Source organism: Triturus cristatus, chromosome 4_2, assembly GCF_964204655.1.
Source record: "Triturus cristatus chromosome 4_2, aTriCri1.1, whole genome shotgun sequence".
NCBI classification, from domain to species: domain Eukaryota; kingdom Metazoa; phylum Chordata; class Amphibia; order Caudata; family Salamandridae; genus Triturus; species Triturus cristatus.
In genome coordinates, this window is record NC_140586.1 from 456466159 (window position 1) to 456490865 (window position 24707).

The following is a 24707-nucleotide window of genomic DNA, read 5'->3' on the forward strand; positions in this document are numbered from 1 at the left end:
ATGATAGCAATGATTAAGTTTGGCTACCAGCAATAATGGATTGTTTATTGCTGAAATGCAAGGCTCAATGACATCATGATACTCCTATTGTAAGAGAATTTGCCTAACCAGACTTTTTGTTTCATGGTTTATTGGGTATTGTGGTTGCACTTGGGGGCTGGACCTTATGAGTATAATGTGATAAGGTGAGTCCATATCCCAGCCTACATGATTGTGATATAATGCTGGGGCCTGTCAATGGCCTATTCTGCGGCATACGCTTGTTTGATAACTTCAGGAACCAGAACTAAGATGGGAGGTATGATGACATATTCCCCTTGTGGGACTTTTCTAACAAACTCAGGTGGCCAATCTATTTCAGCCATGAGAATTTCATTGGTGTTTGTTAACTTTTCCCAAAATGTTACTTTAATAGTACACGGTATGTCACCCTGAATTTGGATGTCTAAATCATTCAGTCTGTCAGAAGGGCTAACCACCGCTCTGGTGTTTCAACTTGAATAAATTCCTTAGTTGCTTCCAAAACTAGAAACTCTTGACGATTCTGGTGCAGTATTGGGAACTCTGCTGCTCTGTTTTGCAGTGTTAGTGCCCATGTCTTTTTCAGAAGAAGTGTTCTCAATATGTGCAGCCTGTTTAGTGGAAATAGCTGCCACTTTATTCTTTCTGAATTGGGATTTTTGGTGTGGAAGTTTCTCTTTCTTTTTTATGATGATGTAAGATGAGCGTTGTGCGTCCTTTCTTGATTTCACATACTCTTCTTGCATGCGCTTAAGACAGCCCCATCTCTCCTAGCATTTCTCGGCTGAGTACTGAAAGGACTGAGAATGGCATGTATCAGTTTACTGATATATATCGACCTCTTTAAGTGTACAGGGATTCGTAAATTATAACGCTTCTTAGTGGGATATGGTTGAGAGGAACCACTCCATGTTTTTGTTTTGTCATTATCTTTCAGTTCATCCCAGATTTGATTTTTTTAACTCAGGTGCCTGTGTGGTGGTTTCTTTTTGCCCTTGATCTGTGGCTTGTTTGTATTGGCTCCCAAATTATCTTGACGTATAGATGTATAGGTTTCAGCAATGATTATTGGTAATTCACACTCCTGGTCTGCAATCAGAACCTGTGCGAGGTTGTGGGTTATTGCCAGTGCTGCTGCTTCCCCTTTAATATTACTTAAAATAATTTAGGAAAATGTGTCATAGTTGTTGAATAATTTCATCCCCAAATCTAAGTTAGTGGCAGCCACACATTAATTTTGAATCTGTTTTAACTCAGGCAAAAAAGCAATGGATGGTGTACCATGTGCTATGGTTTATATGCAGCAGAGACTGTGCCCCAGGTGGCACAATACTTTACTGGGTGAACCATACCAAGTTTGGGGTCCTGTATGGGGAAACACTGCTGCAAGCTGGTTTGTTTATTATGCAGTCCAGAACAGAATTTCTTCCGGTCTGGCGTGAACTTTACACATAATTGCATTAATAGTGACTGGACTAATTGGAGGCACATCTAACTGTGTCTGCACAGCTTGAACAGTCTTCACTGGGGTAGCTGTGAATGTACTCATAACAAGCTGTGTTAAACGTCTTTATATCCTATCTAGACCTATGTACAGAGCACGGAGTTCTGCAACATTTAATGGTGCAACGTTTGTGTAGGTGTATAGCCGGCTAGGACTAGCCAAGTTGCCCCCTCACTGCTGAGGAGACCCAGTCTTACATTGTTTAGTGAATGTGGGAGGGCACCTTGAAGCAATTCTAATGTTCCTGATATGTTAATGTCATTTCTAAATCTTCATAAGGTTTGTATTGATCTGGTAACGCAGCTGAAGTGTATGTGTGACATGTCTGTGAAGTGCCGTGACTGCAGGAAAGTAAACCCAAGAATAGAATACCTCTGGTTTATATGATTCATGGGACTCAACCAGAAAGGTAACATCTCCCCCTCCAACAGGGAACCCTTCTTATAGCAATAGTGCTGTAACAAAATGTCTGCACTTAACAGGAATAATAGCTGCTAGCACCATATTTAATGAATGCTATTCAAAGAGAGAAAATACTATAGTGGGGTCAATCTTTAAAAGGTACAAGCTTAAACAACCTTCAGACAAAAAAGGGGTTTCCTATTAAGTTGAGGAGGATTAATCCCTAAAACACGGTCGTCTGCGTATAAGGTGAAAAGGATACCTTGGGCACACAGAGAACTACTCAGGAGACCCATTAAATAAGTACCTGGCTGATAACGTTGGTGGTGTCATGTTTTTTTTTTTTTTTTTTTTTTTTTGTCCTCATATTACGTGCTTAGCTCCAATCTATCAAAACCAAAGGACTGCCACAGAGCAAAGGAAAGAGTGGTCGAGTGCAGTGCTGTCTCAGCTTATAGCTGGTAGGAGAAAGTTCATTCGGGAGGGAAGAAGACCGGTTCCCCACAGCAACAATCGCAACAGCCAAACATGATTTTGCTTAGGGAAGTGCCTCCGGAGATAGTGCCCAAGTTATCGAGACCCCTATAGCTCCAAGACTGTTGGTCATGGCAGCGAGGATAAGCAATGTACGTGTTAATCATAGGACCTGGGAAAAAAAAAAAAAAAAAAAAAAAAAAAAAAAAAAACCCAGGTTTATCGCTGCTATCCCAGCATTGCCCAAAAAGCTCTCCTATTGGGGTTTCCTGCTCTGGCGAGATCGAGTTTGGAAATTTGAAGAAGTGAAACTCGCCATTCATGCTCTGTAGGTGGTTGAGCATCTTTCCAATGCTTACATATCTCCCTACGCGCCGCTAAAATGGAGTAGAATGTTAGATTGGTTGCAGCATTGCGGATTTTACTCTTGAGACCAAATATAACAAGAGCTAGGTCTATGGAGATATGTTCACCCAGAAATTGTGAAAGCTTATTACTAATGGCTTCCCAAAAAGCGGATAAATTTGGACAATCATAAAACATGTGAGTGTCTGATGCTGCGATTAACCCGCATCTTGGGCATAAGACTGGGCCTGTTAAAGAAAACTTAGTCAACCTCTGAGGGGAATAGTATGCCCTATGTATAGTGAATAAGTGGTTTCTACGAAGCCATGCCGGTTTAACTAGGTCCCAAAGCATTGAGCAAGAGGCTATCCAAAGTTCTTCAACATCTACGCCTGGCATTAGTTCAGCCCATAGTGACGTCGGTAGATGAAAGTTGGCATCTATTTCATCGATTATTTTGTTATACCAACATGAAATTTCTTTTTTTGCGGCGGGGCTTTCCATGAGGCAAGTTACCAAGTCGCTATTGCCACCTATAGGCAGCTTACTAATCCGTACTAGCTGCTCTTTGTATGACTGTGACCAGCTGGAGATCTGAATATATTTAAATCTCGAGAAACTTGTGCCTACTTTGTTTGTTAAATAGTCCCATGGAAGTAATGTCCCATCCATAAACAGGTCATCCCACCTATTTATACCTGCCTCTATTAGCGGGTTAGTCAGGGCATCTGTTGTCCATGCGGGAGGGACGGGTAGATCCCATATGGGAGCCCTCCCAGAATAGTATCCAACATTTATCGCATGCCTCACCTTATACCAAGTAGATGCAATCCCTTGTAAAACTTTCAATTTTATTTTCTTGAAGAATTTGGGGTCACCAAATTTAAACAAAAATGCAGATTGGTCTACTCCTTCACATTCAAGTAATGTAGAAAAAAGAAGGCCCAGCCCTGTTAAAGTAGGGGTTTTAAGTAGCATACGTGTGTGCGTGAGCTGAAAAGCCCATGCATAGATTTGGAGATCTGGGCCAGCCAACCCTCCCTTCTCCCTTCGTCGCCTGATTTTTTTCCACGAAATTCTTGGGCTCTTACTATTCCAGATAAAGCTGGTTATCGCGCTCTGTAGCTTTACAATCAATTTTGAGTCAAAAAAAAGTGGAATAGAGTTAAACAAAAAAGAGACTTTAGGTAAGATACTCATCTTCACTAAGTTGACCTTTCCCAAAACAGTGAGAGGAAGATGTGACCAGTCTCTCATATGTTTCCGGCACTCTGCAGCTATTTTGTTGAAGTTAAGTGAAGCAATCAAATTAATGTCTTTAACTATATTGATCCCCAGATATCGAAGTTGGGTTTTAGATGTGCCATTGTTGCCAATTGAGTTACTATTCCAGGACATTGACTCTGTCTTTTGGGCATTAATCTCATACCCAGAAACTTTACCGAATTTTAGAGCCTGGTCAATTATCTCTGGGTATGCTTCATCATAATTCGTTGTAAAAATCATAATATCATCTGCATAAAGTGCCACCTTTTTATCCCAACCACCAAAAATAAAAGGTTTAATCAGTATACTGTCTCTTAAGATTTGGGCAAAGGGTTCTATATAGACATCGAAAAGAAGGGGTGACAGGGGACAGCCCTGCCTAGTTCCCCTCGTGACCCTGAAGGACTCAGTCAAACCCCCGTTTATCAAAAGTGAGGCAGATGGGCACCTATATAACAAATTCAACGTTCTCAAAAATCTGTCCCCCACATTGAACTTCCTCAAGGCCTCCGACAGGTACAACCAGTTCACCCTGTCGAAGGCCTTTGTTGCATCCAACGTGAGGACATCCAGAGGGATAGCCTCCTTTATGGCGATGTCTATAGAGCCTAGTAATTCATACGTGAGCTCACAAAGCTGTCTCCCCTTAATAAACCCTTTTTGGTTATGTGCTATAATGTCTGGCGCCACCCGACCCAGCCGTTTGGCCAGTATGGTGGCAAAGATTTTATAGTCGGCATTTAATATAGAAATAGGCCGATATGAGCCGCAGTCTGTGGGGGGTTTGCCGGGCTTCAAAATAAGGGTTATAGAGGCATTGTCCCATGATTCAGGTGGTATTTCGCCGTGTCTTAGTATTTGGTTAAAAAGAATCACTAAGATTGGAGAGACCTGAGTGATAAGCTTTTTATATATTTCACTTGGCAAACCGTCAGTGCCTGTAGCCTTTCCTCCCTTTGCTCTCCTTATTGCCTCTTCTACCTCTATAATAGTTATCTCCTCGTCCAAAGAGTGGTTCTGTTCTGGTGTTAGAGATGGTAGAGAGATACCTTCTAACCAACTCAAGATGTCATTCTGGGTAACATTTAAGTCATCTTTATAGATGGATTGAAAGAAATTTCTAAAAACTACTCTAATTTCATCATCCCTTGAAAAGGTGCCCTCCGTGGATGTAACAGACGATATGTTGTTTCGAACCCGGTCTGATTTAATTTTCCAGGCAAGTAATTTCCCTGCTCCCTCCCCGTATTGGAAATGCGAAAGCTTACTTGCCTCCCATCTCTGAAGGACACGTTTCTCTAGAACTGCGGATAATGAGTGCTTCAGCCTGTCCAACTCAGCGTGTTTTCCGGCGAGGTCGTTGTCATTGTCAATTACTCCTGTATTATCTATATCGGCCTGTACTAATAAGATATTGTTTTCAATAAGGGTTATTTCCTCTGCATATTGTCTTCTTCTATAGGCCACTTTGTTTTTAATAAGACCTCTCAATGTACATTTAAATGCATCCCATAAAATTCCTATTGGGGTTGTACCGATATTGGTGTTAAAAAAGTGGCGGGTTTCTGACTGTAGAAATTCGATATCCTCTGTTGTTCTGAGTAAAGACCTATCAAAGGACCACATTCTTATTAGAGGTGGCGTGTCCAACTTTAATTCTAACACTATTGCAGAGTGGTCAGAAAGATGCATTGGATTATAGTCTATTGAAGTAATATTATCAGCCAGAACTCTACTAGTGAGAATAAAATCTATTCTTGATTTGTGTCTATACTTCGAGTTCCTGAATGAAAAATCCTGCCTTAGACCCTCCCTAAACCGCCAAATGTCGATAAAATCGTACTGGTTCATTAAGCCTACTAAGCAAGATCTAGATTTAGAGGTGGTTTTTTGTCTGCTGTTAGGGGATTTGTCTAGAAGTGGATTTAAAGTGATGTTAAAATCCCCAGCTATAATCACCGGGTCTGGGAAATTTAGCAAATGGTTGAAAAGGGTTTTCAATACAGAGGGGTCATCGATATTTGGACCATAATAGCCCACTAATGTTACCTTTGCTTCTCCCAACTCTACTGCTGCAATGACCCAACGCCCTCCAGGATCCACTTTCTGTTGTTTTATCTTAAACCTTACTGATTTTTTGAAGAAGATTGAGACCCCCCGTATGTTAGACCCTTGTGTTGTGGAAATAGAAGATTCTATCCATCTATTCCTTTGGACCAACTCGTGTATCTCATTTTCTGTTAGGTGTGTCTCCTGGAGGATAATGATCCCCGCATCCGTATCACGGAGATATTGCATAATTTTATTCGCTCGGGGCTTGGTGCGGAGACCATTAACATTCCAGGATAGTAAATTAAGTCTACTCATTGTGTTGTAGCTTTAGGTTGCTCGGTAAGACTAACTGTAGAACTAATGAAGTATATGGCTGTCTGTATAGATTCATGTTATCTAAGATGAGATGAGTATATGAATCTGTTTTAACTCAGGCAAAAAAGCAATGGATGGTGTACCATGTGCTATGGTTTATATGCAGCAGAGACTGTGCCCCAGGTGGCACAATACTTTACTGGGTGAACCATACCAAGTTTGTTTGTCTTGGGGTCCTGTATGGGGAAACACTGCTGCAAGCTGGTTTGTTTATTATGCAGTCCAGAACAGAATTTCTTCCGGTCTGGCGTGAACTTTACACATAATTGCATTAATAGTGACTGGACTAATTGGAGGCACATCTAACTGTGTCTGCACAGCTTGAACAGTCTTCACTGGGGTAGCTGTGAATGTACTCATAACAAGCTGTGTTAAACGTCTTTATATCCTATCTAGACCTATGTACAGAGCACGGAGTTCTGCAACATTTAATGGTGCAACGTTTGTGTAGGTGTATAGCCGGCTAGGACTAGCCAAGTTGCCCCCTCACTGCTGAGGAGACCCAGTCTTACATTGTTTAGTGAATGTGGGAGGGCACCTTGAAGCAATTCTAATGTTCCTGATATGTTAATGTCATTTCTAAATCTTCATAAGGTTTGTATTGATCTGGTAACGCAGCTGAAGTGTATGTGTGACATGTCTGTGAAGTGCCGTGACTGCAGGAAAGTAAACCCAAGAATAGAATACCTCTGGTTTATATGATTCATGGGACTCAACCAGAAAGGTAACATCTCCCCCTCCAACAGGGAACCCTTCTTATAGCAATGGTGCTGTAACAAAATGTCTGCACTTAACAGGAATAATAGCTGCTAGCACCATATTTAATGAATGCTATTCAAAGAGAGAAAATACTATAGTGGGGTCATTCTTTAAAAGGTACAAGCTTAAACAACCTTCAGACAAAAAAGGGGTTTCCTATTAAGTTGAGGAGGATTAATCCCTAAAACACGGTCGTCTGCGTATAAGGTGAAAAGGATACCTTGGGCACACAGAGAACTACTCAGGAGACCCATTAAATAAGTACCTGGCTGATAACGTTGGTGGTGTCATGTTATACGGTTGCTACAAATTAGGTAGGGCTGTGTATCTGGACAACATATACGTCAGAATATGGGAACTCGGTTCACACATATAGTTAGATAATGTTGGCCCAGTTCCTAGCTAGCTCACAGTGCCCCAGTGCACCCCAAAAACCTTATAAGGGTACCAGATGGTATCAGCAACCTCAAACATGACCTCTCTTTATTGCCCAAGAAAATCGTGGAAAAAGATCTACCCTTTTGTTGTTACATTTGCATGCCCAAGGTAAACACAAGAAAGATACAGATATGACTTTTCAAAGATGTATTGAAACAAACTTATTCTTGTATAGAAAGAGAGTGCTGCAATTATTAGGCAGATGAAACAAAGCATTTTAACCAGCATTATGAGATTGGTGAAAAAGATAAACAGTTCAACCATTATAACATGACTCTAGGATTATACTCCTAACTAGTACTACCTGTACTATCGAGATCATAGTGGGAGAACGGTCTACCAGATCCATTGGGAGAGCCTAACCCCCATACCTTAGCATGATGTGTCAGGAAGCTGATCTGTGTAGAACAGGCTATTGTCCTTTGCAGGATAAAGGTCAGCAGGGCTGCACCTCAGACACAGTGCATCGTGTTCTCAGACAATACCAGTGCAAGTATTCTTCTGCCAAATGTAAATCAGAGGCCATTTATTTAATAATTGAAACTCTGTTAAAGGTGCAGAGCTGATGCAATGGTTTGTCTGGAGCCTTAGAGATGTCTCCAACCGGACAACCAAATGCAAGGGCATCACATTCTATGTGCCTAGGCTTAGACAGAGTGTACAAATAACATGATAATAATGCCTACTTACAAACGAACTGCATGTATAATAGCTTCTCAGTACATTATCGTGTAAATGTAAACATGTAAAAATCACCATAAGAAAAAGATGTCAGGTTAAACATGAAACCAAAATGGAAACTCTGAGCGTGCCCTATTGTGCTTTACCACAACATGTTGATCATGTTGCAAAAATATACAAAATGGAGCCTTTGCCTACTTAAAATGGAGTAAGCTTTATATTCTTTATGTAATATCCACAAATATTTCCCAACAGATGAAATATAAATGATTCCAGGGCGATGCTTCTTACTGGTACTAGTGTGTCTTCTGTTAATCTACCTGAGATTTAAAAGATATCAGAGTATTACATTTCAGAAGGTCCATTCACTTCATCCAGCGAAGCAAGCATGCTATATAATGTTGCTCAGTGAAAAAATAAAATGAAGACAGTACCACAGATTTTCAGTCCAACTGTGCTAAATGTCATTTTCTCTCAAGTGTGCTGTAGACATAGTGACATTTTATTAGTTTACCTATGTTTACTTGCCAATTCCAAGTCCAGCAGTGGTGCCTGTCATTTTTAGAGTGGGGGTGCAGTCCAAGAACTTCCCCCGAAGGTATAGGGGATGTGTGAAAATTTGTCTTTGAAAACTGTATTGTTCATTCACCATTCTCTTTCCAGTTTTATGGGGTGCTGTAGCACTGTCCGCACCTTTAGTTCCAGTTTCACTGAACTCCACCTGCTTAACCAATCAGTAAATCTCAGCATCAGTAGAGAGAGGCACTCTTACTTGGCTAGAAGAAAGGGGTTGCATTTGAAAGTCCAGGGACATAGCCAGACAGTGTTGTGGGTGGTGCATTATCTGACAGACACCTTTTAGGACTACACGAGCAGCCCTTACTACTTTGAAAGTTGTCCTGCTACCAATTACACCTTGGAATTCCCTGGAAGCCTGATAGGTTATTCCCAACTAGTTTTAGTGAAAAGGTATTCCACATGTATTAAAATCTTCAAATATACACCTTACTTTAGAAGCTGTAAATACCACATAAAAAGTATGATTTAAAGCAATTAAGGCAGCAACGTTGAAAGGCATTTTTTACAGTGTATGGTATTTTAGGGATTACTGGCTCACAGGATGTTGTAAATAGCCGACCAGGCTAGGATCCAGAATTCACACAGAGGGATTACTCTTGGAAATATTGATTGTTGTTTCTGTTATCTAGAATTGTATCCCAGAGTGCTGCAGAACTGCAAAATTAGAATATAATTCCATGTCATTTTCACCAGGACTCTCAAGGGCATGTGATAGGTGCACAGTTTACTTGAGAGGGTGCATGTTTGAGGGAAATCTTTATTTAGAAACAACATCTCTGGTCAGATGTTTACAGCATTCTATCACAGTTACTTTTGCTCACTTTTGTCATGCAGATAGCACCAATTAGAAATACAGTTATTCCAGGAGAGATACCATGTATAACAAACCCCTCTCTTGCTTTGATCTGCTGTATTTGTAATTTACGGTATACTGCACAAGAATAAATTATAGTACTACCACTGCTATAGATTGCATTTGAGAATTGATTTGGCACAAGTGGCATGGCATTTCATGTCAGATAATTCTGCTTTTATTTCCAAGAGCCTGTAGTAAGTGGCAGATGTACAGTGGTCAAGCAGGGACCGCCTGACTTATAACAGTCCAAGATTTAAGAGGGGCATTTAGACCCTGGCAGATGGCCCAGCGAGCTGGAGGCTGGAGACCATGGTCTCATCCACTCTGTCAGTGTACTGTCTGCCCTGTTTAAACATCTCCTGCCTGTCAGAGATCTCTGTGCTGTAAAACAAGTGTCTCTCTCACACCAATGTGGATTCGCTTACTGGATATTATATTAAAAGTGCCCATTCAGCAAACATTATTGTCTTGAGAAAATACATTCCAGAAGCAGAAGTTTGGGTTTTCAATAGAAAAACAAATGGTTGTTCTATGCAAGGAGTTTCCCTGTGTGCGTGGGGGCATTCTACCCCTCTTCTGCAAGTCATGGTGGACATGGGCAGAGAAAATGAATCAGTGTTGTGCAGTGGGTTGGATGACTGTCATTTTGACCTGAGGGCCCTTTGGCGGATGGTTCGCCTGAAAAGAGTTTTACACTGGTGGAGCCAACAGAGACTCTACCAGTGTAAACACAGATACACCCCCTAGTCTAAACAGAGCTAAAGACTGTACGTTTGGACAGACAGAAACAGCCCTGATTTACAGAGTAGGTTCCTCTCTGCCAGACTCTAGATAAACACCTAATTAATTTCAATCATGTGTTCATAAAATTCATTTCCAATGATGTTTGCTGCAGCTGCACACTAACTGCAACCATGATATTCTGATTCAATTTTCAAGATCGTCTCCTAGTGCCTCCCAGAATCCTAACCCAGAGGCTGTGGCAGTGGACTCTGGAAGGCACCAACAGCAATATTTTGAACATTGCTTTAGCAGTGTCATGTACTTTTTTCCACTTCAATAAAAAAAGTCCTACACTATTGTGAGAGCAACCATTGATATTATATGCTTCAAGTGTGCCAGTTACAACACAAATTTATTGAAATAGTGCTTGAGAGACACACATCCAGAGGTCCATATAAAAAGCCCTTAATTGCCACAAAGTATTGACCCACGCTACCGGTTTTAATTCCAAAAGCACTGTTCACAGCAATATATGCCAAAGACCTTCCCAAAAAGAACCAGGAGATTTTACACTTATACCATCCTTGATACATCCATGGCAGGTGGTTAATATATTTCTGTATTTCTATGTCAGAAAGGATTTGATACTATTATTTTTAATTGTTGCATATGAATCTTGTGATGGGTAGATCCTGATAATTACTGTTTTCTATTTTACTAAATTAATTGTTGCAGCATTTATGAATATACATATGTAGACTCAAATCAGAAAAACGTCATGTTTCAAAAGAAATTGTGTGTGTTTCTGCATTCCTGGCTTTTTGTTCTAAATCATGGGGTTTTCGGTTTTACAAAAATTGTTAAGATTAAGATGTTTCTATAAACAGCTAAACAATAATGAACTAAGGGGCCAACTACAAATGCGGAAGGCCTGTCACCGCCAGCCATGTGGTGGCGGTCCTTCTGCAATCAGACCGCGAGATTCCCCTGCCACAATACGATGGCGGTGGGAATTGTGCTCGGACTGTGGCGAACTCCTAGACCGTCCGCCACGGCACTGCCAAAAGCAATCTTACAGGTTGCTTGGCGGATGGTCTAGATAGCCTAAAATGGTTGCGGTGCCTAGCAGACACCGTCCACCAAATTAGGATGCTGGCAACAGTCGGCCTTTCCATGGCGGCATCATTGCCATGGAAAGGCTGGTGGGGATTTGTTATGGGGGCCCGTTGCGGGGCCCCTTTGTTTTGGGGGGGGGTGAAGGTGCACTGTTTCACAGCACTATGTGGCAGGCACTGTGTGATGCCTGCCACGCAGTGCAGTGAAATGCACAACATGGCATTTTAACCTTGCGGCGGGTGCTGCTAACAGCAGCACCCGCCTTAATGTTAAAAACCAAGATCCGACTGCCATGGTGGCGGTTGCATCCTGATTGGGTGTGCAGGACCACCACATGCATGGAGGATGGTACTGGTTCCCACCAAAGTGGCGGACAGACTCCAGTTCGTCCGCCATCCTAATGACCTCCTAAGTAAGTAGAACCCCAATAAAGCAAATATCTGTGTATCATATTTCTTGTATTGTTTCTTTTGTTTTCAGATTATTTGTAGAAAATAATATCACTGTGAAATTGGGGTTCTTAGTATCGTATAGAAATCCTTGGGAGTATGGTAAGTGGAGGCTTCTCATCATATTATGAAACAGTTAGTCTTGCTACTTAAAGATGTACTTTTCGGCGGTTCTCTTAATTGCCGTACTTTTAAACAAATGTTCAGTCTGTGGACCGATATCAGAAATTCTTAAGGAGGTAGTCATTACACCCGCATGGTAGATCCCTCAGATTGACCTTCAGACATTAGAATGCTCATAGTTAACCATAGGCTTACCTAGTGCTGGATAAGGTCATGGAAAACTCTGGTTCTATAATTCCATGACAATGTTCATCTCCATCACTGCACATTGCCTCTTTACTCAGGGATTGATGTCACGTTGATGTCCTGTAATGATATCCTAGAGATGGTGACTGATGTGGCATATATCTGCTTTGTATGCTTCAGGTTATGGTTCAACTGTGGCCCTTGGTAAAAATCATACACTATTATATTTTTCTTTACAAACTGTCTATGGTAGTGAAAGTCTCAAAATCTGCCTTATATGGCTGCTATTTATTTCTTTGCAGGAGATCCTCAATGAATGATTGTAGGGTATTCTTTCTCCAGCTTTAAAGTGATTGTGGAGGCTCACCCACAACCCCACACTGATTTCCTTTCAAATTTCCTATCTCATGTGAACATAGATGGATGACATAAAGCTGTAAGCAAGTGTTTGCCCCAGGTGCTTGCTAACATTGCATTTAAAGATAAGAGGTCCAACACTTTCTTACAGTTGAACAAGGCACACATAGCACAGTGTTATTCAGTATGATGGCACTCACGGTCTTGCAAATACTCTTCCTCCAATGCTTTTTGAAGAAACCATTCAGGAAACATCCAAGGTTAAAACATGGGTGTACCTTTTGATTCCAGAATAAGAGTAGCTCTCAATTATTTAAAAAACCTTTTCTAACAAAAAGCTAAACATAGACCTAATGTATCTTTCCAATATCAGAATACCCACCTGGTAGTTGGGGAGGATGTCAACTCTCACAGTGGTTACAGTAATACATTGAAGATCTTTTGGTCATTTTTCAAAAACAATGGGCCTAATTCACAAACAGCCTTCACAGTTGTGGTGGAGCCTTGCAGTCACAGTGGGGGTCCCGCACTCACGGCGGGACCACCGCAAATGGAAACTACTGTACGGAGGTCCCACCATGAGTGGGGGTCCCCCGCTGCGACTGCGGAGGCCATTTGTGGAGTAGGCCCATCGTTTTTAAACTTGCTCTGATGGCATCATAATGCAAAATTGTAAACTTTGTTGTGGACAATTGAGGTGACTTTGCAGCACTTCCTGAAATATCTTATGAGCAGCAACAACTGTTGAGTTCTAATGTGATATGCCCTTATTTGCATGCCAACAAGGCCTTTGCAAATGAAGTCATTTCAGTTTACCTCTTCCATGCACCCATCGAGGGCACATGCTGTGTTGGCAAATCTACTGCAAGCGGTGAAGAATATGGAACACACAGGAAGGAGGTCTACATTTTTCACTTCGGACAAGGCAGTGCTTAATTTTTGCCGGTGCTAAGCATCGGCACTTGATTTTCAGGGCCGGGTCTACACGCGATATTGGCTGGTCTCCCCAGTGAAGAGCTGATATTGCACATGATTCTGTGTAAAATAATACAAATTGAATGCCGCAGAAGCAGCCCGCCTTATGAAGCACAGATACTGTCACACTCAGAAACTGCCAGGGCCCCTGCATCATCGTAAATTACAGATCACTCCAATCAAGCGCTGTGTCCTGCATGCACTGCTCCCACAGGCTTGTGGTGATTGCAGCTGAGTTACGGGCTTCTACCAGGCTGACTGTGCTGCCCTCTGCTACAATGCATCCTATTCTGATGTCCGCGGCACCGCCGAGGCAGGATGTAATGCAAAGTCTGGCCGCAGTGCCGCGGGGGTGACGTCACCTCCGGTCCTGTTGCCAGAGCAGGAAGTTTGCAAAGAAGGCAGCTGGCTACTGGTTCGAGGGACTCAGGCGCTGGCCTCGCAGCGCTGCCTGCTGTTTGCACTCGCCTGCCTGCGCTGTGTTTGTAACTATGGCCGCCACCGCCCTTGGCAAATTGAATTATGGCTGTGCCGAGACTGGGAGAGTGGAAATCACGGAGTCAATGACTGACCCGGTTGTGAAGCGCCCGCCAGAACAGACTATGTTTGTGTGCTGATTGGTTTTGAGACTGAGCAGCCTGGATTTAGGAGGTGGGCGGCAAACCGAAATGATTGCCGCTCGCGGGTGTCAGTGGGTCACGACCTAAAGAGCCTGGCTGCTGCCTTGCAGGCGATAGGCTGTGGGGCTCTGACAGGCGGTGTGGAGGCAGAAGGTAAAAGGCATCAGCCATCGTCAGTTCTAGCCATAGTCGGCCTAAACTACACGCCTCAGCTTAAAACTACAGTGTATACAGTTAAAGACTGATGCACCTGCTATTTCTGCCGTCTCTGTGACAGTTATGCAGCTTGACACCAAGTTGATCTCGGCTCATTAAGGTTTGCTGTACTCCGTGCCAAATCTGTTCCTCGGTCTCCCTTGACATGCATGAGTCGTGTGGGTTAAGAGGTGGATAAAGTGTATCTGGGATGGCAGAGGGTTCACAGTCCTGGCCAGAGAAAAGTGGTTGCAGTGGAAATTGTGGTAGCCAGCGACCATCACAGTGTACACAAGGGGCCTGGCGGCACCAGGGGTGACTGAGAGCATCATATATCCTACATTCTACGTACTATAGACTTTTGTTCCCTCACTGTTCCAGTCTGCAATGTGGATCGTTACCATATCGGGCCCGACTTTGTCACCTGGATTCTCATTGAGCAAGCGCAGCAAGACGAGAGCAGGGGTGATCCTTTGTAATTTGTATCACCTGAATCCTTGCAGATTACTTGCAGGCCCATCCCTTCATATTGACGGAAAGCACCTTCTTATGCACGGGACAGCCCCCTTCTGACCCCTGTATTTAGCATTTGTTGCGCTCACTATCTCCAAGCCCTCTGCCCCTAGACTCCCAGCACACCCAGGCCGCACAGTCCCACTCAGACCACCCTCTCAGCTGTGAAGAGCACTGCAGAGCTGCAAGCCTCTCTTACGCCATCTCAAATTTCATCATTGCTTTTCACACAGTGTGTTTGAAGGGGGCGTGGTTTGTTGTAGCAAAGCAGCCCATGAGCCCCTCTTCTCCCCTGCCTACTTCTAATTGAATGATTTTTAGAATACCTACACCCCTGCTATCGGCAACTTTGGGAGGAGTGGGGCGCGGGGAGGGAATAGCATTCCTGATAAGGTGGCACCATATCTGAATAAGTAGCATTGTCTGTAGGAGCTCTCTTTTAAACCTCACTCCAGTTTTAGTTTATCAGTTCTATAAAGTGGGTGAACACAGCAAATGCCAAACATAGAGACTAATGTTATCTATTTATCTGATAACGCGAGACAGGTGCAAGAGTGTCTCTAATTTCACTTACACTTCGAGGCCTCGCACATTTCATGACTTGCCAAAATTCAATCAATTCCAGAAACACACTGAAGTGTTTACTGTGGCTGGAAGTCAACAACACACCCCGGCTGGATGCCGATATGTCACATTTCCATGGTTTATGGCCTGGATCATGGATGCTTATGTGTGACATTTCTACGGTTTATGGCCTAGCCTGGTCTGGATGCTTATGTGTAACATTGCCACGGATTATGGCATGCTTTCTGGCCTGGGTGCTTATATATGACATTTCCACGCTTTCTGGCCTGAGGGCTTAAGTGTGACAGTTCCACAGTTTATGGCTTGGGTGCTTGCTTGTAACATTTCCATGCTTTCTGGCCTGAGGAAATGTCACAAGTGTGACATTTTCACCATTTATGGCTTGGGTGCCAGTTGAGGGTGTGGATGGAGCCAATAGAGGAAGTGGGTGGAGCTAGTGAAGGAAGTGGGTGGAGCTGGGAAAAATGGGTGTGGCCTCCAACAAACATTTGAGCACCTGGACTTTATATTTTACAAATTAAGCTCTGGGACAAGGCCTTACACAACCCTATAGTTATAATTTGTTGTATTACCCTCCAACTGTCTAGTTGCTACCATGTTCTTATGTCAGAGGTTTAAAACTACTGTTTTATGTTTTTTAGTTAAACTAAGTTTTCAACAAGCAACAGGTGTACGAATAATGCGCAATGAATGCTAAATCAAACCCATGATGAGGTTCGTTTTCAATTAAAATGTACTTAAAATATCTAATGCATAGTTACGCTGAGCCTCAATTTACATGTGTCATTGACCCAAGAAATGTAGGGGCGCCGCAGCGTGGCACCGCAAGCCCTTGCGGCACTTTCAGAGCACATGAATGCGGCATATTTACAAGAATATGTCGCATTCCTGTGCTCTCCCCTGCGCTGGCACACAAACAGCTGCCAAGCGCCGGCGCAGACACCCTTGCACCGTGGTGCAAGGATGCCTGCTCCATGGGGAGATTGTTTTTGTGCAGGAAGGGGCACCTTCCTGCACAAAAACAATCACTAAAGGCTTTTTCCTCTTTCAATGCGTGCAGTAGAATGCAGCACGCATTGAAAGAGGAAAAAACGAGGAGAAATGAAAATATTTCTCCTCATTGCGCCTCGCTACGCCGCCTCTAGGATGGCGTAGCATTCAGGCGCATCTCCAGATTTATGATTTCTCGTAAATCTGGAGATGTGTCTTGTTCCATGGGTGTTGCGTGGGAACACCCACAGCAACACCCATGGAACGCCCCTTCAACGCACAGTGCTGCGTGTGAAGGGGCCATATTTACAAGGAGAGGAAATGTCACGCAGGGTGGCTTTTCCTGTCCTTGTAAATATGGAGGAGCCCCCTGCGCCACCAGTTCGTTACGAAAAGCGACATAATGGTGGCGCAGGTGCCTTGTAAATCTGCCCCGAAGTCTACAAAACAATGATGCCCGTTTGATCATTGAGCTGTCCGTTTATAGATGACATGCAATTTTTCCCAGAACACTTTTCATCAGTAAGGTGGCTTTCAGTACATCATTTCTAAACGGCAAAACGTTTCTTTTAATATTTGGCATTGATCATGAGGGCTGTATTGCACATCCACTGTAGCAAATGTACAAAGCTGATTTTGAAAGAGGTCATTGAAGAGTACAGATGTTGTCAACACATTGCAACTAGTGTGAAATACATGGGCAACAGATGTAATATAATGATTCATCATAGAGTTAAAAACACACTTAACTCTCGGAAAATGTGATAAGATATCTTCAGGGAATTCACTTCTTCAAACGCTTTACAAATAGCCGAAAATAAAATGAACGCCTTCTGTACTGCTGCACTGCTTTCTGTTCCACTGCCTTTTACACACCTCATTTCCAGATGTGCATATTCAAATGACCGTATTACATAGGGCAATGGACTGCATAAGAAGACAAACTACCTCCTCTTGTACCCGGCAATTCAGCTTCCTAAGCCAAGTCAGGCAATTTGACCTCTGGCTCTGGTACTGCATTACTTGTTCAGCACATGTCTATAAATACAAAATCTGCAAATGAGGTGTGCGGTGTACACTGCCTGAAAGGGCCCTGTGCAACCAGCTGCAGGGCAGAGTATTAAACACTGCATACGGGTACTGGGATAAAGCGCGTGCATGTTCAGGGTGCATATGCACGCAGCCAGCAAGGATTTGGATAAACATAATAATATTTACCTCAATCACAGCTGGCAGTTTGGTCTTCATTTTTTTTTTTTTTTTTAAATGATTTAATTTTTAAACAGTTTCTTTTAACCCAAACACTCTGTTCTCCATTACGCAAGATACGGAGGCATTGCACCTGGTCAAATTAGCAGCAATTGCAATACAAGGTGAAACCAGCTTTGATGTATTGAACTGTTGAAAGATACTGCTTGGAACGCGACCTTGGCAACACTCTGTTCGCCTCCATTACGCAGGTTAAGAAGGCATCACACCTGATCAAATTAGCAGTCATTAAGGCTGACACTCAATGGAGCTGCAACGCCCTCTGGCCTCGACATGGGTATTTTCCCACTTTCGTTAGACAATGAGATATTGAAGTCTCTTGCATTGGCAGACATGGCAGTTGTAAATAATTGGGGGATCTATTCATTTACTGTAACCCAAATATATTTTTGGTGTCAGTCAAAACCAATATTTGCAAGAGCTGCACATAGCTCGCCTTCCCACAATCCAATCTGTGTTTACTGTTCAACTGACTGAATTTGACCACTGACTGTAGAATCAATATCAATTTAATTCAATTCAATATCTTTATTTGGTCTAATCAGAATAGACCATAAAAGTACCTAAAAATATTACACAAGACCAATAACTCACAAAAAGCTTTAAAATATTCTTACATTAAGTTAAGAACAGTTAAAAAAATATATATGCATATACATGAACAGCATTAAAATTCCACAGTACATCAAATAGCCATGCATGTAAAGAGCAAAAAGTACAAATCGTGATCAAATTTTAAAGCACCATTAGGGCTTGGCCGAGGTTTAAAAAGAATAAGGGGAAGGAGAAAGCACAAAAACCTCTGATAGGGTCCGCTATGTGCTCCTACTATCCTCCAAAGTTAGACCAAAACATCTCAACCAAGCTCCACATACCTAACCACATTACACATATAATTCAAACAAATTAACCTATCACAGATTTCCTAGTCCTAATGGCTGCTTTCAAGAAAGCGCAGACACAATAAGCAGCTTCAGGTGAGCTTAAGATTTGTACGTGGAGGAGGGCTGCTCTGCAGCTTCGGAATCCTATCTTGCATAACAAAGGAGCCAGAAAGTGTTTTTGTGCCAAGCAGTTTACAGAAGAACATAAAGAGCATAAAGTTCAAAAGTGTAGAATCAATATCACATTGTACTCACAAAAGTCAAGCTCAAGACCCCTTATCAGCGTAAAAAGGCTAGGAGAAAGCTTTGACACTCACTAAAAGAGTGCTACTTACATCAGGGCCCAATTTACACAGTTCAACATGTTACACCAGGCATATGTTACTCACAAAATACTACATAAAAGACAGGTCTGAGGAGGAGCAGGACATGTCCCACATGTGTTGCAATAGAAGCAAGTATTGTCATCTGACTTGGGCTTGCTTCCTGGTAGCCTTGTTCTGGCAGGCAGTGTCAGTTTCCTACACATCGTGTACTCCCTCAGGTCTTCAATTACCTCTAAAAGCATCCTTGCTGGAGATGGCCCCATTTAAAATGAAAAACGAAATGCGGACGAGTGGAACACCTAACCTTGGTAATGGCCATAATGAGAAAAAACTAATTACGTTCTTCTCAGAGTTTGAAGTTTTTTTCATTAGTTTATCAATGGTTGTTCCAACACAAATTTCGAAATCGAATCCATTTTACAGATGTCACACTATTCTAGTTTACAATATTCTGAATATGATTTTTTTCATAACCTCTAAGGTTTCTTAATTTCACTATTAAAATTCACACATTGTATGGCATGTTTTTAAAAAATAAATAGGTCCTTCTTTATTTATGCTGCCCAAAGAGTAAGTCCTCTTAATGTTTAACAAGCACAATAGGAAATCTGCATTTTGGGATGCCAATTCACTCTTCCTAAAACCTATTCTCAGTACCTTCCATTCAACCCTATGTGATGTATGTTTCTGAACAAAGTATTGAAGAATATGTTATGTCTTTTACACTTCTTTTTTTTAGATATTGATTGGCAGGGCACTGAAATAGAAAACGAATATTTAAGGATAATTTACATTTTGACAATATAATAAATTAGGGCAAGAACCTTTTCAGGTTTTAGGTTTGTTTTTGCTTCCATGATTTAAGAATGTATAACTTCCAATACAACTACATCTTAACATCAGAGATTGAGATAGTTCAAAGCATATAATATTGAGGACTCTAGATCCTAGAAGTGATTATCAATTGTTTGTATTGCTGGGAATTCCCTCTAAGCAATGAATAAAGATAAAAAGGTAAATATTTCGTAGCGCTATTATTTATTTTTGTTACATTTTTTTTGTGAACTAAATAATTTGTTTTAAGAAATTTAGAAATGACTATACAATTTACGAAATGTACCTATATTTTCTAAGAGGGAGATCTCGTCCCTAGAGTTCTACAGCTTCACAAATAGGTGAAAAGTTACTGTTAATACCACTATGCTCATCAATTTAGTCCTTGGAGTAACCATCCCTTTATTTAAAAGGGTGGCGACCTTAAAGTGTAATGTAAACTGTGAATAAAAATAAGTGAAGATTTACACCTAGATAAAGGAGAACATCTACATATGCAAACTTACTTTTGTAAATCTGGTCCATTATATATAGCTAAAGAATTGAAGTAGATGGTTCAAAATAAACAGAAAATCGGAGCCTACAAATTCTGTTGGAATTTAGGATAGCTTCATGATAGAAAAAGTGTTTAGAGAAAGGGGAAATAAGATATAATATAAATAGAAAATTATTAATACAACTTGGAAAAGGAACCCACTAAAATACTGTACACAGCTCAAGCATGTTCGCAAAAAATTATCTGGGTCAGGGTAAAAAAGGGTAGGTTTTCCTTGATCAGGCAATAGGTTTAGAAGGCTAGATTGGAACAGTGCCACATCTGAAGAACAACAAATGCCATGGAGCTACTGATCATGCAGCTTGGAGCCCCAAGAGGGCCATGACACCCCCTGCCACCACCCCCAGGCCCGCCACTCTACTGGACACGCCCGACCACCACAGAGGCAGCACAGACAAAGGCAGCGGACCTTCAGAAAATGCACCCGCCTCACATACTTAACACCAGAGGATGTCATTGCCCACTACAGGCTCAAAAGGACAACCATCCTATGCATCCTGGCCATCATTGCCCACAGGTTGACTGTACTAGCACATTGGACAACCAACATCCCTCCGCAGTAAAAGCTGCTGGCTGTGCTGCACATGTTGGCCTCTGGGACCCTGCAACCAACAACTGCCAGAGTCGAAGGAGTCTCACAGCCAGCCCTATCCAAGTTCCTCACACCTGTCTTGGATGCCATCATCATCTTGGAACCCCAGTACCTTCACTTCCCACACACTGCACAGGAACAGCTGGAAACCAAGCAAGGCTTCTATGCCATAGCTGGATTCCCGCACGTGTTCGGGGCAATCGACTGCACACATGTACTCCTCGTGCCCCCTGCCGCCACTGCACAGATTTACCACAACAGGAAGCACACGCATTCCATCAATGTGCAGGCAATAGTGAACCACAGGGGACTCTTCACCAATGTCGTCGCCAACTACACAGGCAGTGTGCATGATTCCTTAATCTTCCGGCAGTCCATCATCAACCAGCGCTTTGAGGCTGGCACCTATGGGAATGCATTGCTCGTTGGTAAGTACCAAATGAACACACCACACACCTCAACTCCGCAATCATGCAACTCACAACTCTGGGAATACACACGTTTTCAAACTCACATACAACATGCCAAACAACATGCCTACCTGCACAACTCACTGTTGTAACCTGGGCTAGCCATGTACATGAACCATTAACGGCATGGCACCTCAGCCACACAATAGCAGAATGTGAGGAGAGGTGGGAACCAGGCATTTGCAAAGGAGGCAAGTGACCCATAAATGAGAATGTACACAATGCCAAGTGTGGCGTGGATGTGCTGGCCAGACTACAATATGCAGACCACAGACATGCCCATGTCGACATATACTGCTGGTGTTTGGAGTGTAGTGACCATTGGACACAACCTTGTTACCCCAGGCAGTGGGGAAGAGTGCGGAAATGTAGCTTGTTACGTCCACCCCTGTAAGCATGAGCGGAGTGGGCTGGCCCGGCACATGCCAGGCCAGCGTAGGGGTGTGAATAATAAGCCCGTATCTCTGGGTGTGGTTCTCTTCCGGAATGGCCAACATGTCTGTCAGGGCAGAACCTCCCAGCCCACCATGAGGCCGACGCCATGAGCGGTGGTGCTTGCAATCATGTGCGCATATTGCACCCCAGGCCGCTGGTCCCCAGACCCATCTTGGCCACATCTGCGCAACCAGGCCACATCGCTCACCTGCCGACACCGGTGTGTGTTAAAGAGGGCCCACCACGTGCCTGTGCAAGCTCAAAGCCCGAGGCACGCAACCTTGGCTGCCTCCTCAGACCATCGCTGTCCTCCCCGAGACAGGCTCACAGCACTCCTTTTTTGCTGACGTACTCCATCGGCCTACACAGCGGTCAAGTAGGTCACACATTTGGAACTGAGTCTTGATCATACGATGACAGAGTACATATTTTATGGCAGAGTTTAAATCACTATCTCCCTTCGATGTGGTGCCACCAACTCTGTGCATGGCATTCCAACCACACGTGTCTGCGGGTCCTTGCTGACTACTGCCTTCAGCCTACACTGCGGTCCAGCACTGCGGGGTCACCTGTGTTCTGCATCCACTGCAGTCTGGCAGGCCTCACACCAATCCAATCCAGTCCGTACCAGGCAGGACAGGGCATCATCGCAGGCTGCACACCCGCTCAGCTCTGGTGCTTCTACCTCTGTCAACACAAGTCATCTCCACATGCCATTTCAAGGTCGTGTGTTAGAGTTCCAGGAGGAGCTGGCAGGCCCGGTTGACCCGTGCTGACTGCTGCCTCAGGCCTACACTGCGGTCACGTAGGTCACACATTTGTAACTGAGCCTTGATTTCTTCATGGAATAGTTCATATCATTGTACGCAAGGAGAGGAGTGAGAGGAAGGCGCGGTTCAGTCTGGAGGAGAATAGGATCATAATTACGGAGGTGATCGTACACTACCAACAACTGCCCTGGTGCCACTAACTCTGTGCATCGCAAGCCAATGACACGTGGCTGTGGACCCCTGCTGAACGCTGCCTTCAGCCCACACTGCAGTCGAGTAGGTCACACATTTGGACCTGAGTCTTGATTTGTTCATGGCAGAGTTTATATCATTGCACTGGCATAATTGCAGACTGCATCCCCTTCCAGCACTGGTGCCACTGACTCTGTGCCCCGAAAGTCATGGACACTCTCTGGTTGATCTTTGGTGGCATCTGAGTCTATGGCCTGGGGGTTGTCTTCATCATCATGTAGCTGATACTGACTTGGTGGTAAAAAGGAGTCTGTAGCCTTCTACTCCTCCATTTGCCTGTTTCTGTTTTCTTCTTCCCTCTGCAACATGCCCTGGAAGGACACCTTCCCCAAAACACTCCACGACATTCTTCTTGGACATCAACGAGGACCCGCTCAGCTCGCGTGGCCCTACCTCAGTGCACCGCAAGTCACCTTCCCATGGCGGTGTGCCTGTACCAGCCGCAGTGCATCCAGGGCCACTAACTCTGTGCAGCTCAAGTCATGGACCCTTGCTGTTTGCACTTTGAACTTCTGAATGTCTGATCACTGTTGTAGTTGTTGCGAGCACCAACCAACCCCTGAGGAGTGGCTTACACTACCCAACAGCCATCCAGCACAAGCGTCACTGGACATGTGACCCTGGCAATAAAAGGGTCCAGGCGCACGTGCCCGTAGTCAGTTCCGCAACTTATTTCAGTGTGTCCGTGTGGTCATTATGTATGCATGAGGGCCCCGGGCCCTACCACATTACATTGTGCTGTGTACAGCGGAAGCAACCATGTCACCTCAGGCAGTGGGGTTGACCAGGGACATGTAGCTGTATCATATCCCCCTGTAAGTGTAAGCGGAGTGGACCGGCATACGACAGGTGCCTGGACATCACAGGTGGAAGGCTCCTGTACAGCCCAGACATTGTGTTCAAGATGATTGTTGCATGTTGTGTGTTGCACAACATATGTGTATGCACCAATGCCCCATGGATGCAAGTGCCAGATGCACCGGATGATGATGTGGACCACACCCCACTGCAGGTGCAGCAGGAATAGCCTATAGGAACACCATTATTGACCATTTCTTCACATGAGCACGTCAAATTGTCACCATCCTTAGCAATCATGGGACAGTACAAAATGATCACAGGCACAGCATGTGAAAATGAATCCATTACAAAATACACTCCCTGAGTGCATGTCACCCCTCTGTACAAGCACATCATTCTGACAAGTGTAAGTGCAACATGTAGTGCTAACAATCTCATTATTTGAAAATAGATGGGGGTGTGTCACCTCTGTACAGAGAGGCTCTTTGGGTATCACATATTCGAAATGCCATTTCAGTGTGTCAAGGACAGTACTGGAGGTGGGGTGCGGCGATTGTCCATGAACAGTTGGAGTTCGTCGGGGTCAATGTCTTGGGTGTCGTCTCCATCATCACTGATGTGATGTAGGGTCTGCTCTGTAGGAGGTGTTGATTGTACCTCTGCAATGTAAAGGAGAGATGCAGGTTCACAGTGTGTTCCATGTATGTTTACGCATTGGTGATTTTTACATACAGACTGCATGACAATGTACATTGTGACAGTTTGTGAGGAGATGCCTATTTGATGCGGAACAGTGGACATTTGTGCGACATCAGGGATGTGAGGTTGTACTCATACCTTGTCATCTCACAGTTTCCTGCTATGCCAGAAGTGATTACCATTTTAAACACCCATGTGGCACCAGTTGTGTCCTGTGTTCTGTTGTGAAAGTGTT